Consider the following 6,849-nt stretch of genomic DNA (forward strand, 5'->3'; position numbering starts at 1 on the left):
GCTCCAGATCCAACCTACTCATGTAGGAAAGGTATAGAATTACGTGGGCTGGGCAAATAACTCCCTGATGGCCAGATCGAAGCGGATCTACGCGACGAAGCTTTCTCCCTCTCTCCTGCTCTCCTGAAACCCTACAATGCACAATGTGGCCTTTCTTGCCACTCCTGGCCCCTTATCACCCTGCACAAGCATGTACTCACCTTAGTCTTGCCTCCCTTACTAACATTTAACCCAAATTTTCATTTTTAGCCCTTCTTTTCCCTGTTTCAGCTTGTTATACAGCAACAAAAAACCCTACTGTTTGCTCCAATGTTTTGCTCCTATCCTTCCTAAATGCAAGAAAAAATCATAAGGAAAATACCTACACTACTCCATCATACTTTCCCAAGTCCAAAACAACAAAAACCTACTTGCTAAGCAGATCGAATACCTCTTTAAACTCCCTCACTTCCTACCTATCTACCTCAAGCACTGGTTCGGGGGAAACCCTACTTCAATGCTTGATTCGAAGCGTGCAAGCGCTCAAGGCTTGAATCCATTGGTCCCGGCAACGGAACCAAAATGTGGGAGCTTTCACTCAACCGCCAAGACCCATGGACCGCTTATTGCTTCAAGTGTTCCAAGCCGAGCACTAATGGCTACCTCTCACGTAGCCGATGCACCGTCCATATCTACGGGTGTAGTGAGCTTACCTCCATGCCAATCAAGTTACCTCCTCTCTCGCGCACTCCCGTAGCTCCACGATCCAAATGCAAGCTTCAACCAAGCTCCACGCTCCAAGCTCCATAGCCGCAAGCAAGAGAAGAGAAGAGAAGAGAAGAGAAGAGAAGAGAAGAGAAGAAGAGAGCTCAAGCACAAGCTCAAGCAAGTAAGAAGAAGAAGAAGAAGAGACCCACTTTTGTCCACACGCAAAAATGAGCTTCTCATTCACTTTTCAACTTTATATACAAAACCCTAAATCCCTTTTGGGCAGTCATCCCCTTATCCCCTTTTTTACATGGCCGGACGTTGCCTAGGCCCTTTTTCCCATTGTCCTCCTATCTTCCTAGCTTCCTTCCTACTGCCCGTCTACATTTATAAATTGCACGGTTGAGAGCCCGACACTCCTTAAATTAAATCGTGATGCGCTTGCACTCTTTTACAAAAGTATTGACTTGCGCTTTTCCTTGTGCGCCTTTTTCTCTTATTTAGGACTTTTCTACGCTTCTTGTGTTTCCAGATTTTCCACCTTGTTCGTCTGACGGTTAACGGTTAGCATGGGTTGATTTGCACAAGCAATTACTATGATCGATGCTAGATAAACAGTTATAAGGTGACCTCAATATTGTTTAGAAACCGTAATTTCAAGTCAATCCTCATGGGAATGGGTAGACCTTTCCTTGCAAGATAGACTCAAGCGATCCCAGGTAATGAAGTGTGTGATATTTAAATGGAGTTCCAAATGGCATCACCTAGGTTTTCTGTTAATGAGCTACCAAAATTGTGCTATCAAGGAACATGAGATAGGCATATTACATGTTTTTGTTTTTTAGAAGTGTTAAAAATACGCTATCTTATGATCCTATGCTTGTCATAGCCAGACAGATTGCGGACTTGGTGGTTTAGAACATTGGAAACCTAACCCAATGCTCCTTAGCACTCTAGGAAATATTGGAAAACTCACCTATGAATGGGGGTCCTATGCTCCCAAGGGAGGTAGGTATTTTTGCAATTTTGATCATTCAAGTGCTTGGGAGGGCAGAGAAGTGAGTAATAAGTATTCTTGTTAGGTAGGATAGCTCTAGAGGATTAGTTCAACTTAAAGGGGCTCTAACCTAGCAAATTCTCTATTTTCCACAAGGGCGCAACCCCATATAGCCAAATTTAGTAAGATTGGAAGGTCCTATTATTAGAGAATGAGAGACAGAGAGATGGAGAAAAAGGCATAGGCTCAAAGGGTAGCAGACATGCTCCCTTTCATTCCATTCCATCAACATAGTCAAAAGTCAACTGTGTACTTCACACAAAGGATAAACACACCTAGATCTAATCATGGTTAAGTCAGTATGACTTAACCTCCTTATTCAACTAGGAAAAACAACTAACCAAAGACTACGAGCTTGAATCTCAACACTCCCCCTCAAGCTCAAGTGGGGTACTTCACTCCAAGTAGCTCTCTGAAATGCACAAACTTATCTTTACCCAATGACTTGGTAAAGATATCTACAACTTGGTCTTGTGTCCTCACATGGACCAAATCAATGTCACTTGCAATCACTTTTTCTCTGATAAAGTGATAGTGTACCTCAATGTGCTTAGTCCTAGCATGATAGACAGGATTACTGGCTAGGAGCACACTACTCATGTTTTCACAATAGAGTGTGACAGGCTTGACTTCCTGCATGTCCAAATCATCAAGAAGCTTCATGAGTCATGCTGCCTCACATGCAGCTAGTGCAGCACCTCTATACTCTGCCTCAGTACTAGAGAGTGCAACTGTAGGTTGCTTCTTACTACTCCAGCTGACCATACTACTACCAAGGGGAAATGCAAACCCACTAGTAGATCTCTTGTCATAGGTACTCCCTTCCCAATCAGCATCTGTATATCTTGCAAGCTCCAAAGGCTTACTTTTACTGTAAAACTTTTAGCAATGACCACTATTGCATTCTCAGCCAGTACATGTGTTTCTGTTCCCATTTAGTTGCAATTAAATTGCCTCCAATAACTTTGCAAAACCAGTAGATTTTAGTTCACAACTATTATCATGTATTCTGAACTTATTCTGGTCCAGCTCATTTCATACATCTAGCAACTATCAGTTTTGGACATTTCAGAATCCCAATTGCATAACATAAGTATCACTGCTCCTACATTTTCAAACCTCCACTCCAATAAGACTATAGATAGTCAGTAGTCTGTCAAATCAGCCTTATAGAAGTCAAGTTTGAGCATACAATGCTCTTGCATATGCACATGTCTATCACTAACCATTTAGTGCCATAATACCGACATCTGTAATCAACACCTTTGAACTCCACAAAGACATTCAATCCTAAAATTGCATAGATTTCAGTTTATATGACTACATAAGATCCAACACATGCATGAAATAGATCCTCAAAAGTCCTTCAACTGCTCACTAAGACACCATGATATTCTATCACAGAATTATCAACATGACCATGAGTGCTTTACTCCAAATTGCTGATTTCACCATGCATACACATGTTGATCAAAAATTGTTGTAGAGATAATTTTTACAGGCAACAAACACCAAACTCAAATTCAGAGTGCAAGTGCCACCCAGAGCAGCCACGAAAACTTGCAATTCTTTCTTGCATTGAATGGAAGCCCTTCTATGTATTTCCTAGGCCCTCTATAGTAGTTATAGTAGTTATAGAGCACCCATCAGTGGTGTGGCAGGAATTAATGGTGAACTCTTCAATCTTCTAGGTCTTTGGGTCATATTTGGACAGTAGCACAAAGCAAGCACCACATCCGCCATTTTCATTTGTTTATCCATTCACCAAGACACAGAGAATGGTAGTATCTTGCATATTTATTACGCTCAGGATCATCTTCACCCTTCTCACGAATACACTTGTGATATTCTATGTAGCATGTGAAACAATGCCTTGCCTGATTTGGTTGTAAGAAGTCTTGTTACAGAACCCTGTGAAGTCTGACTTGGAAAACGTACAAGTAAGAGAACCATACCCTGTTGTAACCTCTCAGCAAGAGAATTTATCTAGCAGTGTTGTGGATGGCTCAACATCCAATGGTGGCACAGACAGTCTACCTAAGGCTCGTGCAGAGCATACCCTTGAATTTAATGCTCAGGACCTATTGTGTTCTAGAGACATCAAGAAACCATGAAAAATGGCTTCCAAAAAAAAACTCATCAAGTCAAATGTCAAGCTGAAACATTGCATCCAAGCACAGTCACAATATATGTGTGTCGCCTAGCATAACTGGAGGAAGTCCTAAAAAGAGAAGAGCTTCATCCTCTCAAACAATCTTCAGGTTTCCCACGGCTCTAGCACTGATGATATTCACAGCCTCGTGGATCATTGTTTCAAGGAAGAATACACGGAGGATAAGCCAACAAAGGTGACCTCTACGAAGAGAACCATGGATGTGGCCAGTAGCAAAGCAGCCATCGAAGCATTAAGAGCTCAAGGCATTGAAAACCTTGTGCAACAATTCAAAGATGTGCATCACCCATCGCCTGAGAAAACTACGACTAGCCCTCTCTGCATTAGTTGTGGAATGCGTTGCCAACCAGCCAGAGCAGATTACGAATCATCTTCACACACTTGTCGTCCAGCAATTCAAACGCATTACCGAGTCCTATTTTTTGTGAATCCTTTCAGGATTGTCATTCATCCACCGGCTCCTCTTCCTCGTTTGCAACATTTCAGTTCGATTCTACCAATTCCTTTTGCAAAGCATCCGAGGTGGATGAACAAGTCAAACCGCTCTCTGCAGCAAAGGCTCTGATACCATATTAGAGAGAGAGAGAGAGAGAGAGAGAGAGAGAGAGAGAGAGAGAGAGAGAGAGAGAGAGAGAGAAATGGAGACAAATGCATAAGCTCAAAGGGTAGCAGACAAGCTCTCTTTCATTCCATTCCATCAACACAGTCAAAAGTCAACTGTGTACTTCACACAAAGGATAAACAGACCTAGATCTAATCATGGTTAAGTCAATATGACATAATCTCCTAATTCAACTTAAAAAACCAACTAACTAAAGGCTACGAGCTTGAATCTCAACACTGTCCTAGGCTCAACAGTGTCTTCTTTGTGGAGAGACATTTTTTGTACCACTTTTTGGTCTTGATTATATTATTGTGAAGTAAAGTATTGATTTTCAATTTTTTTTCTCATCATGCGCTAAAGATTGAGTTTTGATTATTTATTATGAATTGAAGTATTGAGTTTCAACTTTCTTGTCATCATGTGCTAAAGATAGAGTTTAACGAATCCTATTTAATGGGATTATAAAAGGAAGTTGCTTTTATGTATCCTCGTAGGTGGTAGTATACTCTACCTAATTAGAAATCTAAAGTAAATCCAATCGGGAAAAGTGGAAAGGCTTCAGTCTTGAGGACGATCGAATATCTATGGCTACTAGACTTGATAAGTGAGATAACTTTCCAATATTGGGATAGAGCTATTTAGTTCATGACCCTTCCAAATTCAGTAGAACTTGTTACCAAGTTTAACACTACTTTAGGATATCAAAACTAAGTTTTACCTTATGGGTAGGGGGATCAAGTTACGCTCTCCACGTCTCTCACTCTCTTTGACCCAAGTGATATTTTAGCCCTGCTCTCACATTTGATTGTTCACAATGTGATCTTTCTTAGGTGGACAGTAGATTGTTGTTAGGGGAGACCTATCCATGCTTCCCTTGTAAAGTAGAATGGAGATTCCCATGTTCAACTAAGCCTAATATTTTTTCTACAAGAAGCTTGAGTGGCATTGTGCATAGACATGGATTTTGATCGACTACTAGGGGACTAGCATGATGGAGGAGGCACCTCATACATGGTATCATAGCCAAGCTTTTACAGTTAAGCAGTCAATAGATAACAAACATTAATTAAGTAACCACATCTATGTGAATGAGCAATTATCAATTATTTTTCATTGACTCTAGTATACACACTATGCCCACAAGAAATCAAAGATGAGGAAGCAACGTGCTTGTGAGCTAAGGAAGCAACACGCTTGTGATATATTTTCCTCTTGGTATATTAAGTATCCTTATGATCAAATAACTTTTCATACCAAGAAGCTATATTTGATATCCTAGATAGGATATTTCTCTGAATGTATTATGACATTTCCCTTAGACATGGTATATGAGTAATTTTTTTCCATAGGATAGGTCACACATGAGGATCTATGCTAGCTAGAACTTCCTCCTTTGCTAGGAGCTATGGAAGATTGGCTAGGTTGAATGGTTAAGGATAGTCGATATATATTTTTTGTTTTCTACTTTTGACAAATGGTATATTTTTTGTTTGCTACTTTTGACAAATGGTTATTGGTTGGTGCTAATGATCTTGTACATAAGATGTTGTGGGTTAATCAACAAGTATTGTAGGTAGCACTATTTGAAAGAGTTGTTGCAGTGCTAAGAAGGCCTACTTTTGGAACTAGATATTGGGGCTATCCTCAAGAACCACCAAGATATGAGGAAGTAAATGCTAAAACTTTCTATAGGGAAAGGATCTGTGAGATGATAGCTTGATAGAATATCTACGCTCAATAAATCTTTGTAAATACCTTTACATTAATAGATAGCCTCCTTGTTTATTTTGAAGTGTCTAAGTATTAAACATGTGGATGATCAAGTTCCCTTTGGTAGGTTATTGATGAGGTGCATTTTATGGAATGATTTTTGAAATCATATATACAACTACTTGTCACTTCAAGAGAGTGTGATGGTTATTCTAGAAAAGATATGTTTTTAGACTTATGTGAGTTTGCAAAGCAGCTATAATTGGAGCTTAACTTAGGGACATATTGATTTGTATTCTTACTTAGATTTCGATTTTCACAAAGATGTGAAAAATCCATCTCGAGTTATTTAAGTGGCTTGAGGGTCTCAAGCTAATATGACTCTACTTGTATGAGGGTCTCAAGCCAATAGGACTCTACTTGTATGACACACTTCAAAGAAACAAGGTAAATTTCATAGATGGAAATTTTGTAAGGATAAATGAATGGGTGTATGATTAGTATTCAAAAGCTACTCCTCTTAATAGGATTTCCCTTATCCCTAAGTACCCTAATCTCCCAAAGTGTGATTGATCTTTCAAGACTAGGACTAGTCTACCTTCTTTTGCAATCAAAGAA

This window comes from Lygodium microphyllum, chromosome 19 (assembly GCF_053477565.2).
Source record: "Lygodium microphyllum isolate KBCC chromosome 19, Lygodium_microphyllum_v1.1.10, whole genome shotgun sequence".
In the NCBI taxonomy this organism is placed as follows: domain Eukaryota; kingdom Viridiplantae; phylum Streptophyta; class Polypodiopsida; order Schizaeales; family Lygodiaceae; genus Lygodium; species Lygodium microphyllum.